This window comes from Mercenaria mercenaria, chromosome 16 (genome assembly GCF_021730395.1).
Source record: "Mercenaria mercenaria strain notata chromosome 16, MADL_Memer_1, whole genome shotgun sequence".
Classification (NCBI taxonomy): domain Eukaryota; kingdom Metazoa; phylum Mollusca; class Bivalvia; order Venerida; family Veneridae; genus Mercenaria; species Mercenaria mercenaria.
In genome coordinates, this window is record NC_069376.1 from 9,536,203 (window position 1) to 9,551,136 (window position 14,934).

At 34.1% G+C, this 14,934-nt stretch overlaps 1 long non-coding RNA gene across 1 annotated transcript; it reads right to left on the bottom strand.

Annotated features, from left to right (window-relative positions):
* Positions 1-969: 969 nt before the first annotated feature.
* Positions 970-13,987, bottom strand: LOC128549462 (uncharacterized). Its single transcript, XR_008367687.1, has 5 exons — positions 13,855-13,987; positions 13,358-13,499; positions 4,787-4,920; positions 2,972-3,109; positions 970-1,063 (listed from the first exon to the last, which is right to left on the bottom strand). It is a non-coding gene; the product is annotated as an uncharacterized LOC128549462 (long non-coding RNA).
* Positions 13,988-14,934: the final 947 nt, after the last annotated feature.

Below are 14,934 nucleotides of genomic sequence, written 5' to 3' on the forward strand. Positions count from 1 at the left end.
AGGTGAGCTAAAAAAAGGTTTCAAATCTATATGCCTTAATGATAGCTATATGTATTTGCACGCAAAACTTAAATTAACCTATGACGACTAAATTTTATGAATATCCAGGGTAAAATGCAGTCCCTATTGCATACACAAGATTTTTTTAAAAATTTTACTGGGTGACATAGTTTCTGACCACAGATGACCCACATTCCAACTTGACCTAGATTTCATGCAGACAAACATTCAGCTCAAATTTCATGAAGATTTAGTGTAAAATGCAGTCCCTACTGCAAACACAAGCATTTTCTTTGATACGACTTAGTGACATAGTTCTTCACCCAAGATGACCCGTATTCCAACTTGACCTAGATTTCAACGCAATCATTCTGACCAAAATTTAGCTCCTATTGTTTACACAAGGTTTTTTTATTTGACCTAGTGACCTAGTTTTTCACCCATTTTCAAACTTGGCCTAGATTTTATTAAGGCATTTATACTGACAAAATTTCATGAATATCAGTTGAAAAATGCAGCCTTTATCGCTTACAGAAGGTTTTCCTTTGATCTGACTTAGTGACCTAGTTTTTGACCCAAAATGACCCATTATCAAACTTAGCCTAGATTTCATCTGGGTTATCATTCTGACCAAAATTCATGAAGATCAATTGAAAAATACAGTCTTTATCTCATACACAATGCTTTTCTTTGATTTGAGCTTGTGACCTAGTTTTTTATCCTAGATGACCCATTTTCGAATCTGGCCTAGATTTTAACAAGGTATTCATTCTGACAGAATTTCATGAAGATCAGTTGAAAAATACAGCCTCTAGCACATACACAAGCTAAATGTTGAGAGACAGACTGACAACAGATGCTGGACATTGAGCGATCACAAAAACTCACCTGAGCAATAGGTGAGCTAAAAATTATACATGCATATAAGGTTTGTGTAATTTTTATTACTGTTTTATATGTACTAATATACCTGTCACCAAGCCAGCTTAGACCCTTTGCACAACAGGTACATCCTTCTATCAGAAGGTTGCTGCATCGAATCCTGGGGAAGATGTTTGGCTGTCTGTAAGGCAAAACATCAAGGTTAAGTTTACTCCCTAGATCATGTGAAGAAGTTATCAGTTACTTGTAGAAAACAACAAAAATTTGTAGCCCTGGCTTAGGGACATTTTTCACAAAACATATTGCATGCAATCACAATGTCTTCTTCTATACTATAGATGTAAGTAAATCAAAACTACATATCAGAAAATTCACACAGACGTTATGTAGTTTGAAAATGTCTGGAAATCTATAATTTGTGAATGCTTTCAAATGCTAATACATGCATTGTAATGGTTTACTGTTTTTTATCTTTAAATAAGAAAAGAAATTAATTAAAATAAAATGAAATATTTTGTTATATTAAAGGGAGGTAATTAATAAACAAGTGAAATACATGACGTTTATACGGTACTAAGCAGTCTATCAATACAAAGTATCTTACTTTCATTTTTAAATTACTGGGAAAACTGATATAAATACATATGTATTGTACTTTATCATAAAAAAGGGAAGTAATTTCATGTACAAACAGAAAAAAGAAATTAACTGGGGTGCCTGTGACCTCGAATTTGTAAATATGACACCATGTCTTGTAATGGTGAATATTTATACCAACACCACTGCATCAAAAAGTTACTGAGCAGACAAAAATTACCAAAAATCCAAATAGGTGACATTGACCTTGTATTAGATGTCTGAGTCTTACATGCAACAAAATAATTTGTTTTTGTGACTGTTTTAAGTCAAGTTAACATCTAACTGTGACCTTGACTGTTGAAACAGTGGCCTGGTCTTGCGCATGACACATTGACTCTTAATGAGGAATATTTGTGCTAAGTGATTTTAAAATTCCTTGACAAATGGCAGAGCTATGGACTGGACAAGAAGCAAGACCATGTTAACCTCTGACCTCTATGTGTGAACTTGACCTTGGAGCTAGAAACCTGGATCTTGCATATGATATATCAACGACATGATAGGGAAAATTTGTGCCAAATTACTTTAAAATTCCTTTATAAATGGCAGAGCTATGGACTGGACAAGAAAAGGACCAAGTTAACCTTTGACCTCTATGTGTGAACTTGACCTTGGAGCTAGAAGTCTGGATCTTGCATATGATATATCAACGACATGATAGGGAAAATTTGTGCCAAATTACTTTAAAATTCCTTTATAAATGGCAGAGCTATGGACTGGACAAGAAAAGGACCAAGTTAACCTTTGACCTCTATCTGTGACATTGACCTTTGAGCTAGGGATGTTGGTATACAGAGTGACACATCAACTTATTAAATGGAACATTTGTGCCAGGTAATTTGAAAATCCCCTATGGATGACTGGACTAGAAACATGCAATGAGAACACTGAACCTCTAAGTGTGACCTTGCCCTTGGTGCTTGGGGTCTGAGACTTGCACATGACTCATTGCCCCATTACGGTAAAAAATTTTTTGCCAATCAATTTAAAAATCCCTTGAAGAATGGCAGTTATGGATCGGACATGAATCGGACACTATTTACTTTTTACCTCTTCTTAATCTTAAATGCTACATGTACATGTAGGTGTTTGGTTATCCATATAATTCATAAAACAATCACAAGGCACTTCAAAGCATTATTCATGTGAAAAAAATTTATCAAAACTTCATCCCGAAAATTTGTTTAATTGAGGGCATGACTGAGGAAAGACTGATATGAAATTTATGGTCTTAGTTTCATATGATGCATGTGTTGTGAGGAATTACTATTTTCAGTGAATTAAGCCATCAAGTAATAACACAGACGAAGTAGAAGTTCAGGAAACTTTTAGCATTTAAGCTGGACATGAAAGCCGGTGCCAGAGAGACAAGAATAACTCTCTGTATACTTTGTACAGTCAAACCTATAGTATTGATTCATTTACATTTTTTTTTTCAGCAGGAACATACCATATTCTTACATATTCTGTACCCTTTTCCTGTAACTATTCCTTCAACTCCATACATGTGAGACACAACTCTGTGCAACAAATGTAAACTTCTTGTTGTGTTTATGGAAAACTGCAGAGCCCTACCTCATATATTTCTCTACAAAAGAAGAATATTTACTCACATGATGTACATAAAAGATAATTCCTTTTTAATGCAAAGAATATATTAAGACATATCTCAGTGTTGTATCAGAATTGTGCATTGTAGCAACTGTTTCCACTGTGTGATGTGATGTGTTAAAACATTGAATGTTCAAACAGTTGCTTTCTCAGTTTTCAATTTTGTTCTGTCTGTGACTGATAGCAGAGCTGGACTAAGTGAAAACAAGTGATGAAAGACTTAGTGATAATAAAGAAATCCATGCTGTTAGGTGAAATTACACAAAACCAGACAGCCATTTATGACCAAGTGAAACAAGTGATGAAGACTTAGTGATAATAAAGAAATTCTGGTGTTAAGGTGAAAGTACACAAAACCAGACAGCCATTATGACCAAGTGAAACAAGTGATGAAAGACTTAGTGATAATAAAGAAATTCCTGGTGTTAAGGTGAAATTTACACAAAACCAGACAAGCCATTATGACCAAGTGAAACAAGTGATGAAAGACTTAGTGATAATAAAGAAATCCCTGGTGTTAAGGTGAAATTACACAAAACCAGTCAGCCATTATGACTAAGCGAAACAAGTGATGAAAGACTTAGTGATAATAAAGAAATCCCTGCCTGTTAAGGTGAAATTACACAAAACCAGACAGCCATTATGACCAAGTGAAACAAGTGATGAAAGACTTAGTGATAATAAAGAAATCCTTGGTGTTAAGGTGAAATTTAAGTTGCGTATCACAGCGGAGCTTTCTGGCAAAAAACAGCCCAGATCTATATAAAGAATGAATTTAATGTACATCACTGCCTGCTGAATGTTCCAAACTGGCTAAATTTCTGCAAATACCCCTGAGAATCTACAACTGGTTCTTCAAATTTTTCCAGTGACTAATATCAATTGATGTGACCCTTCTTGTGATAGAACCAGTATCTTCTGTGTGATTGGAAAGCCTGCAGCCAAACCATATCTGAAATATGACTCAAGCTAGTCATAATATCTCAGATTGAATACTTATTCAGTTTAAATGACTGCATGTATGTGCAAAATATATTTTCAAAACAATATGACTACAAAGAAAGTGTGAGATGTAGAAAAGTGTCCCTTAAGCAACTTTTCTGTGAACATTTACATCATAATCACTTTCCCATACTGAAACTGTCATAATGTAACATAAAACCTAAAAATCAAGTCTTACGTATGTAAAATGTGTCATAACAAACACTTTGAATAACAAAAGTATCAATTACAATGTCTGTTCAAATTGCTTTACTGACTTCCAGATCTGAAGCAATGTTAACTGTTTTCAGGTAAAATTTAGTACAGTAAGCTGTATTCCAAGTGAGAATTATTAGGTCAGATTGTAGCTAAAAATTGGCTGCAATCTGACCTAATAATTCTCACTTGGAATGCAGCTTATTGTACCAATTATTAGAAACAAAATCCTGTCCAATTTCAAAGTAACAGACTACTAATGTAATCTCACTACCACACATGCTTCAGAATGTAGTCATTATGTTAAAACTGGCTGAAATAATGTTACTCCACTATAATTCTAATTTCTACCTGTCTTTCAATTGCCGTTGCAATTTAAACGAAGTCTATTAAATTTTACAGTATCATGGAAAAGTACATGACTTTTATTAAAAGTATTTACATAGGAATTATTTACCTATTCACAACACCAAACAATTGTCTTCAGTCAAATCTGAGAAGTTGTAGACTTATATACACAAAGACGGTGAATCCCCTTCAATGCGACAAACTTCACATTGTGCAAGTGCTCTCATTTCAGGGTTTTGGGTACTGAAAATACAATAAATCCAACAAAATAAGTAAACACACAATTCAGGACCTCAAATATGAAGACTTATGCTCAATTTAGCATTTAAGAAAACCAATATTCAAGTCTAGTGTGTGAAAATCTGCCTGTTTTCCTTCAAAATCTATTGAAATAATATTATGCCAATTTCAGGCCTGATCTGTTCAATTTCAAGTCCGTAAACTGATTTTTTCTTGCACAGATTATGATTACACATATTTCTCTATTCAGACTGTGTGTACTGTGTAAATTCAAGTATCCAAAAGAGCAATTTAATGTAAACAAGAATAGAAATATATATGAGCCATGCCATTGGAAAACCAATCCGCGCAGTCAGGTCAGAATCCATGCTGTTCGCTAATGGTTTCTCTAATTGCAGTAGGCTTTAAAAGCGAACAGCATGGATCCTGACTATGTTGGTTTTGTCATGGCACGGCTCATATATAATATCCTACTCTAGGTCAAATTTCCTCGGCCGCAGCTCAAATTTCTAAAATTCCATGGCTGCATTTGTAATACACCATTTTGTTTTCCACAAACGGTTTCAAACACAGAACTTATACAAATGCATTTTATGCATAAAAACCTGCAAAATTAGAAATTTTCAGAAATATGTAAGCTGAAAGTAGGATTCAAACTGAAGCTATTGCAGCAATTGTAATAATTAATTCAAGTAATTTCCAGATTTCTATGTCAACCAGCCATTCTACATCAAAATTACAGCCATGCAGTTTGTAAAATAACAAAAATATTGACAATTTACTTTCTGAATTTTTCCATTAAATCAGGCCTAAGACCTAAGTTATTTTTACTATATGTTCTATATAGGCAATGGACACTAATGCATTTTTGCATGCATTCCAACCCACCAAAATACCTGAACTCAAGTGTTCAAGAGAAAAAATTCCAGCCATAATAAACATATGGTTTGAATGGCTCTTTTTTTCAACCGTTTTGAACCAAATCACAAGCGTATGAAGAATACTCTCTAGATGGCCGCAAACAGGCAAAACTGGTGTTATCAAAAAGTCATGTTAAGCATATTCTGACATTCACATTCTGTCAAATTGTATATGCACCTATTATTACATACTTGTTTCTGTTCCCCGTTTCTGTACACTTGTACTGGAAATGTCAATATTTTTCCATACACTGACGCCTGAATTTCATATCGGGTGCGTGACTTAATTCAGTGTGTGTTGTTGCACTATTTTTTTCTAATTAGTTCAGTATTCTCAATCCTATTCAAGTTATTGAATATATTTATGATATTTACATAATATTTTTGCATGTAGATGCGTATGTAATAAAAAGGTTATTATCTTTGCATCGGGAAATATGCACTCGTTCTTCAGCGGAAGAATATTGCGCTCCTAAAGTCGCGCAATATTTCCACTGAAGAACTCGGCATATTTCCCGATACAAAGCTAATAACCTATAATTATTCTATATCTCCTCTATTAAATTATGCTATCCTTTTATTGCAGGTTTTTCACTCAAAAATTTACTAATGCATTTTTGTATTCACCATCAAACAGGAACTATTTTCTATGTTACCACTTCCTTATTGTGGTCTACCAAGGGCAAGTAACTGTGATCTTGTTCCTATTTCCTCTGCACATACCTTGTGTGCATGCTGAACAATGTTATTGTGAAGTTCAAGTAAGATATAAGCAATAGTGACAAAGAAAAACAAAATTTGCTGAAAAACTTAAACCAAGAAAACTCAAGCTGATGCCGGGGTGAGTAGAATAGCATTCCCATATTCTCCATATAGTGGAGCTAAAAATGGTGGTTGTCCAGCGGGCAACAAACTACAACAGTCCTATGCGTCTGGTATTGATTACTTTCATTTACTTTCAGGAATTGTTTATGCAGTGTTGCTGTTTACTTATGTCTTCTTCTGTATACCTAATCTTTTATCGTATACATTCTTGAACATTTTCAATTTTGTTTGTTTTGGGTTTAACGCCATTTTTCAACAGAGGATCAAACTCACGACCCCGCGATACGTAGACCGGCACTCTACCTACTGAGCTAAGTGGGCGGGTAAATTATATAGTCATTGTTGTCCTCATTATTTTGAATTTTGGTCAGCAGTTTCAGAAGAGAAGATTTTGAATTAAAGTCCTTCACACAGTCACATAGAGAAAACTAACAAGTTAACGTGGCTTGAAGGAATTTGATACAGGATAACCCTCAGAAAATTGTAGTGAAATTGTTTTCTAATCAAACAAGTACTTTTCACAGTTTTACAATTTTTTCATATAGGGAAAACTTGCCCCATCCCTGGCAGTCTTATTCTTTAACAAAACAAGGAATTTTGCAGCCAAATTATTTTGAAATTGAGCTAGAAGTTTAGGAGAAGATAACTATGTTTATTTAAAGACATAGAGAGAAAACTAGCTATGACCCCAGATAACCATATTTTTTTAAATCAATATAGCGTGAAGGAATTTGAAGAGTGCCAGCCAAGAACTAAGAAAAGGAGAAATTTTTAACAATTTTAGGTACAGCCTTTATGAGAAACTAGCCACACCTCCTAGCAGTCATGAGTTTTAACGAAACAAAATTATTTGAAGGTATTTGGTGAATGGCCATACAAAGAACATTGCTTTGAAATTATTTTCAGATGAAGCCAGCTGTTTCAAAGCTGAAGATTTTCCAAGTTTTCTATACATCAATACTGGGAAAACTAACCTACACCCTTCCCCACTCCACACTAGCCTGCCCCTCTCCCACTCCACACCCATTTTTTTAATGCAAAAGAATGATCTGAAGGAAATTGGGAAATGGTAACATAAAGAAAACTTCTGTGTAATTATTTTAAAACTGGACAAGCAGTTTCAGAAAAGATCTTCCAAAGTTTTCCATATAACTATATTAGGAACATTAGCCTGGACCTATGTGTTGTTTTTTGTTTGTTTGTTTGTTGTTGTTTTTTTCGTATAGATCACCCAAGGAAAATTTCTAGGGTAGTATTTTAAAATGTTTTCTGGGAAGAATATTATAACGTTTCTCCTTTTAGTTGCCATTGCAACAAGAATTCTGCTACTCAGTATAATGATAGTCTTGAAATCTGAAATAAGACCTCCAAAGCAAAGAAACAATCCTGTGAAGTTTGGTTGAAATAGGCATAATGGTTAAAAGGAGATAGAGAATTTTGGATGATATATGGATGAAAGACCACCAATGATCCTATAAGCTCACAATGAGCACTTTGTGCTCAGTTGAACTGAAAACGACTTTAAACTAATGAAGAACTAGAGCAGTCACAGGACATAGCACCCTCGACTATTTCGATGCTGGATAGTAAAACTGGATAGTAAAACTGGATAGGGAAACTGGATACTGAAACTGGATACTGAAACTGGATAGGGAAACTGGATACTGAAACTGGATACTGAAACTGGATAGGGAAACTGGATACTGAAACTGGATAGGGAAACTGGATAGTAAAACTGGATACTGAAACTGGATAGGGAAACTGGATAGTAAAACTGGATAATGAAACTAGATACTGAAACTGGATAGGGAAACTGGATACTGAAACTGGATACTGAAACTGGATACTGAAACTGGATAGGGAAACTGGATACTGAAACTGGATACTGAAACTGGATACTGAAACTGGATAGGGAAACTGGATAGTAAAACTGGATAATGAAACTGGATAGGGAAACTGGATAGGGAAACTGGATACTGAAACTGGCCGCATCTGAGGAAGCTGGAGCTGTTTAATGACTCCAAAAAGAACAAGAGCTGTCGTATGACAGCGCGCTCGACTATTCGAAGAATTGATTGAAGAATGGGGTCAAAATATTTCCATAGATTTTCAGACAAAGGAAAAAAATGGATTAAACAAAAATTTTTCCTGTATTTGTGGATTTCGATTAGTCTTGCACTAAGTGGCAATGTGTGACCATGATGGCAAATATGTTATTAAGTTATATGTTAGGCAAACACAGACTTGTATGAAAAGTTTAACTAATTTCCAAGTCCAAAAAGGGTCATAATTCAGTCAAAATAGTTGACAGAGTTATGTACACTTGCCTACAGATGGAAATCATGTTGGTATACTAGTGTTAACAGTTTCAAAGCCACAGTTCAAATATTTTGACAAAAATGTCAAAGTCCAAAAAGGGCCATAATTCAGCCAAAATAGTTGTCAAGAGTTATGTACTCTTGCCTGCAGATGGAAATCATAATGATAAACAAGTGTTTAAAGTTTAAAAGCCATATGTCAAATAGTCTTGACAAAACATGGACATATATGAAAACAGAACCAATTTCCAAGTTCAAAAAGGGCCATAATTCAGCCAAAAAAGATGACAGAGTTATGTACTCTTGCCTATTGATAGAGACTATAATACTGAACAAAATATAAAAGTTTCAAAGCCATATGTCAAACACTTTACACAAAATATAAACTGGTACGAAAAACTTAACCAAGACTTCTAAGTCAGAAGGGGCCATAATTCAGCCAAAATGCTTGATGGAGTTATGTACTCTTGCCTACAACTGGATATGGTGATGGTAAACAAGTGTTGAAAGTTTCAAAGCTTTATCTCAAAAGACTTTGTCAAAATGTAGACTGGTACGAAAAACTTAACCAAGATTTCTAAGTAAAAAAGGGGCAATAATTCAACAAAAATGCTTGATGGAGTTATGTACTCTTGCCTACAACTGGACATGATGATGGTAAACAAGTGTTGAAAGTTTCGAAGCTTTATCTCAAAAGACTTTGCCAAAATATGAACTGGTACGAAAAACTTAACCAAGATTTCTAAGTCAAAAGGGGCCATAATTCAGTCAAAATGCTTGACAGAGTTATATACTCTTGCCTATAACTGGACATGGTGATGGTAAACAAGTGTTGAAAGTTTCAAAGCTTTATCTCAAAAGACTTTGTCAAAATGTGGACTGGTACGAAAAACTTAACCAGGGTGTGACGCCGACGCCGACGCCGTGGTGAGTAGGATAGCTCTACTTATTCTTCGAATAGTCGAGCTAATAAAGATATTGGACAGTAGCTTAAGTCTGTGTCAAAAGTATTAATAAGAGAGGTAAAGATAAAGTTTATCAAAACATTACATATATATAATTCTAAGCAAAAAGGGGGATAATCTTGAAATATTGGTGAAAGAGTGATTTCTGCACCTTGTGTCATATTATATGGGTTATGACTGTAATAACAACTTCAAGTTTGAATCAATTCCTTTTAGTTATAACTGAGATGTTGAGAAAATGCATCAAAATTAACCTGAAATTCTTAGTACAAGAGGGCCATGAAGGCCCTGTACCGCTCACCTGACCTATTGACCTAAAGATCATCAAGATTAACATTCTGACCAAGTTTCATTAAGATATGGTCATAAATGTGGCCTTTAAAGAGTTAACTAGCTTTTCCTTTGATTTGACCCTGTGACCTAGTTTTTGACCCAACACGACCCAGATTCAAACTTGACCTAAAGATCATCAAGTTTAACAATCTGACTAAGTTTCATTAAGATATAGTCATAAATGTGGCCTTCTAAAGTGTTAACTAGCTTTTTCTTTGATTTGACCAGGTGACCTAGTTTTTGATCCTACATAACCCAGATTCGAACTGGACCTTAAGATCATCAATATTAACATTCTGACCAAATTTCATGAAGATATAGTCATAAATGTGGCCTCTACAGTGTTAACAAGCTTTTCCTTTGATTTGACCTGGTGACCTAGTTTTTGACCCCAGATGACCTTATATCAAACTGGTCCAAGATTTTATTGAGGGTAATATTCTGACCAAGTTTCATTAAAACTGGGCCAAAATTGTGACCTCTAGAGTGTTAACAAGCTTTTACTTTAATTTGACCTAATGACCTAGTTCTTGACCCCAGGTAACCCAATATCGAACTCGTCCAAGATTTTATTAAGGGTAACATTCTAAGTTTCATTAAGATTGGGCCAAAAATTTGGCCTCTAAAGTGTTAACAGTCTGGACTTTAATTCAAACGATGTGGGTGATAAGGTGGAACAACTACATATAGTTTGAATCAAATCAATTCAGTAATGTCTGAGACAGAGTGAAAAAGCATCAGAACTCCAGATAAGATACGTATTTGCGTATATACGTTTTGATATTACGAAAAACGCAATTAAAATCAAACCTATGGTACTGGTACACATTGAAAAAAATGGGATACATAGATTACTCGATTTAAGTGTGTAATCCAATTTTGTCGTAAATCAAGCATATCTTTTTTGTAATCGAGTACAACAAACATAAATGCTGTCTCATACAGTAACTGAAATTAAGATGTAGTGTAAGATGTAATGTTTACAGTTAACAAAATGTTAAAACTATTTGAATGAAGGCTCAAGAATATTCAGGAAAACAGCATTGGTCGACAAAGGCACATCAGCAGAGCACATGATTTTCAGAAAATGATACAAACAGTTATTATTATTACCCTGTAAATGATTTCAAATACTGAAAGATTATTTAGAAAATCTAAAATACGCTTTTGAAAAAAATATCTAGAAGTAAAATACCCTTTGAGAAAAAAAAACTAGGTGGTAAAATACCCTTTAAGCTAAAATCTTATCTGGAGCTCTGAGAGCATCAAAACTTTGAATCTGAAATACATAATAAAAAGGGGTATAATTCATGAAATATTGTGGCAAGTGTTATGGCCCTTGTGTCATATGATATAAGTGATGATGTTGAATAACTATTTAAAGTTTGAATCAAATCCATTTAGTAATACCTGAGATAGAGTGAAAGTGCATCAAAAATCTAACCTGAAATTCTAAGTAAAAGGGGGCATAATTCAGGAAATATTGGTACCAGAGTTATGGACCTTGACTGTCAAAAGATATGGGTGATAAGGTAGAATTACTATTTCAAATCTGATTCAAATCTATTTAGTAATACCTGAGATAGAGTGAAAGTGCATCAAAACGTTCTAAGTAAAAGGGGGATTATTCATGAAATATTGCTGAGAGAGTTATGATGTGAGTGGTGATGAGCAATAACCATTTAAAAATTGAAACAAATCCATCAAGTACAGTGAAATCATTTAATTTCGTGGGCATGAAATTTCGTGGTTTTGGTCAAAACGGCAATTTCGTGGGAATATGAATTCGTGGATTTCAAGTTTTGAACATGAAATGAATGGGAATTTTACTTGTTCGTTGGGATTAAATTTCGTAGATTCATTCGACCACGAAATCTACGAAAATTAGTCCCCCACAAATATTAATGATTTCACAGTAATTATAGTGATAAAGAGAAAGTGCATCAAAACATTAACCTAAGTGCATACACAGAAGGATGCCAATGCCAGGTTGAGTAGTACAGCTCTCTACACTTTGTATAGTCAGGGCTTAAGCTAGGCTAAGATTTTTGGGAGAAGTCACTTCTCCCTCAGCTAAGATTAGGGAGAAGTGGAGAGATTTTAGGGAGAAGTGGCGAGATTTTAGCACCATGACATGCAAGTTGAAAAAGGAACTAAATATGCTTAATATTTATAACGTAACTATTTTTATTATTTCCTGTCTTTGTTTACAAAGTATATTAATTTAAAGTAAATAACAAATTCACTGAAAATGTCAGTGATTCTGTTTTCTTATCATTTTAAACCTTCTGAATTTTAAGAACTGCAAATTTAAGTTTTTTTCACTCTTGCAATGATTGCACAAACCAAGAAAACCCTTTAAATATGAATACAATTAAAAAAAATAATTCCATATCAGCAAAAAAATAAATCAAGCTCCCAGTGCTTTGCATTTAAAGTCAGTCACTTTATATAACATGTGTGTGAATTAAATACATGTCACTGAATAGGAAGCAGTGACATCACTATGACATCACACGGAATACATTCTTTGATCTGCTGGTGACTCTTTGATATGCTGGTGTCGGCACACATTAAAAGAAACAGTTGTCAAACAGGTTTAACCCAGTTTCTGATGGCAGATGTCAAAAATTTGCGTAAATTTCAGTTACGTTATTTTAGTCACAGAAAGTGTCAGTGATAATATTATGTTTCTAAAGTTGGGGTTTTGAAAAATACGAGTAAAATTAAGTGGATTTAAGGAAATTACTGGAGCTAGTCACGGTAAGATACTTTCTAAAGGTCAAAACTTATGTAATATAAATCCCTACTGCTTTGTTTATCAACAGTCAGTTTACAAAACAAGTGTCACTTTCGCACTTTCCGTAATCTGATGTAGGCGGAGCTTAAATTATGCCATCGTGTATTCCAGTCAAGTGTCAACAGGCCGATAGCGGATATATGGAGGAGTGTGCATAAAAAAATTGGGCGACTTGAATTTCGCTTTGATGTTAGATTAGAGCGAAGTGAGGAGCTACAAAGCGACTATTTCGCTCAAGTCGCTCCCTCGCTCAAGCCCTGATAGTCGACTCAAACTTACCTCAAATCTTCTGCAATCTGTCTTTGTAACTGTGAAAACCCTGCCAAATTATTTCAGAATCTACGAATCTATTGCGAATTTGTCAACTGGACAGACACGCAATAGTCTGACAGACTGGTACACACATCACTGTAGAACAGACCTGTAGAAATAATATTATACGGTATGGTAGTGGTTAATTGGTATGAAAATATTACTTGCTGCATTTACTGTAGTTATGAAAGCATCCATCAATTCTTAAAATACCAGTGTAGTCATACTCAATCCAAAACTAGAAACCTGATAAGATTCTGTAAGTGAAAATTTCTATGAAAGCAAGTGCATTTTAGTATATATTTTTTAAACTGAGTTAGCTCCCTTCAACTGTAAAATCTGTTTTACGGAAGATTTAACATATATATTGCTGCTTTTTAAGAATTGGTACCTATTCAGCTTTATGTAACTCTAAATGCAGTTTTTAAGTGGTAAACTATTCTTAACAAAAATTATCTGGTTACTGATTAGATATTTCTATGACTGCCATGAAATCCAAATTTCCACCATGGTTCCCTCATACACCATATTGAACAAAAACCTGCATCTCTTCAATTTTGAATTAATTGTCTGTAGCCATTCTGCTTTACTGTTATTTCACACTACAAAAGAAGAGACACTTTTCAAAATGTTTAGAAAGAAATATATTATGAGAAGCAATTTTACAATTTAATGATAATCATCTAAAACTCCTAACTTATAACTTGAAACTAAGTTCCCTATTATGAAATTTCATGCAATGATATTCGGAAGCGAATCTATGTCTGTAAGTAAAAGGTTTAGACTAAATAAGAAAAAAATACCTAAAATAACTGGCGTTCAAAATTTATGTCACTTTGATTTTCCTTGAAATTAATTTCCCCTGTTATTTTGCATATCTGAATAATTACAAAATCAATGCATGTAATGCAAATTTGTTGAACAGAAAGGAAAAATGAAAATGTTTACCGATAGTCTTAAATTATTTTTACCCTGCTAAATTTTTATCATGCACTTGTCTATCTTAACTGTTAATAGAGATGTTTACCAAAAAGATACTGACTGAATGGCAAACAGAGCAGATCTTGATCAGACTGCAAGGATGGTGTAGGCTGATCATGATCCGCACTAATTGCTAAGACAGAATCAATTGTGTCCAGCACTGTAAGGGTAGAGGGACAAATGATAGAAAGAGGAAGAACAGAACAGAAAATATCTGGTATGAATCAAATATTTTTACTAGGCTGCTGGTGTAGTATATCATTATACCTGAATAGAAACCTAAAACCTTGATTTCTTTCTTAACTGTTTTAGTAAAAATTTCTGCGAAAACAAACCCTGTAATTTACCCAAAATAGAATAAGCAAGGCATTTGTGTGTATGTGTTTTTTTTTTTTAATTTGAGTTACTGCCTTCAACTGTAAAGTTAAAAAAAAACTGGCTTAAAAAGTGCAGTTGGATTACTGGAAAATAGTTTCTAAATACAAATTTATGGTGTGTTTACTTACCAATCATTTCTGTCTGCGACCACAATTTTTCCATATACACAATGTTGAAAGAGGTCT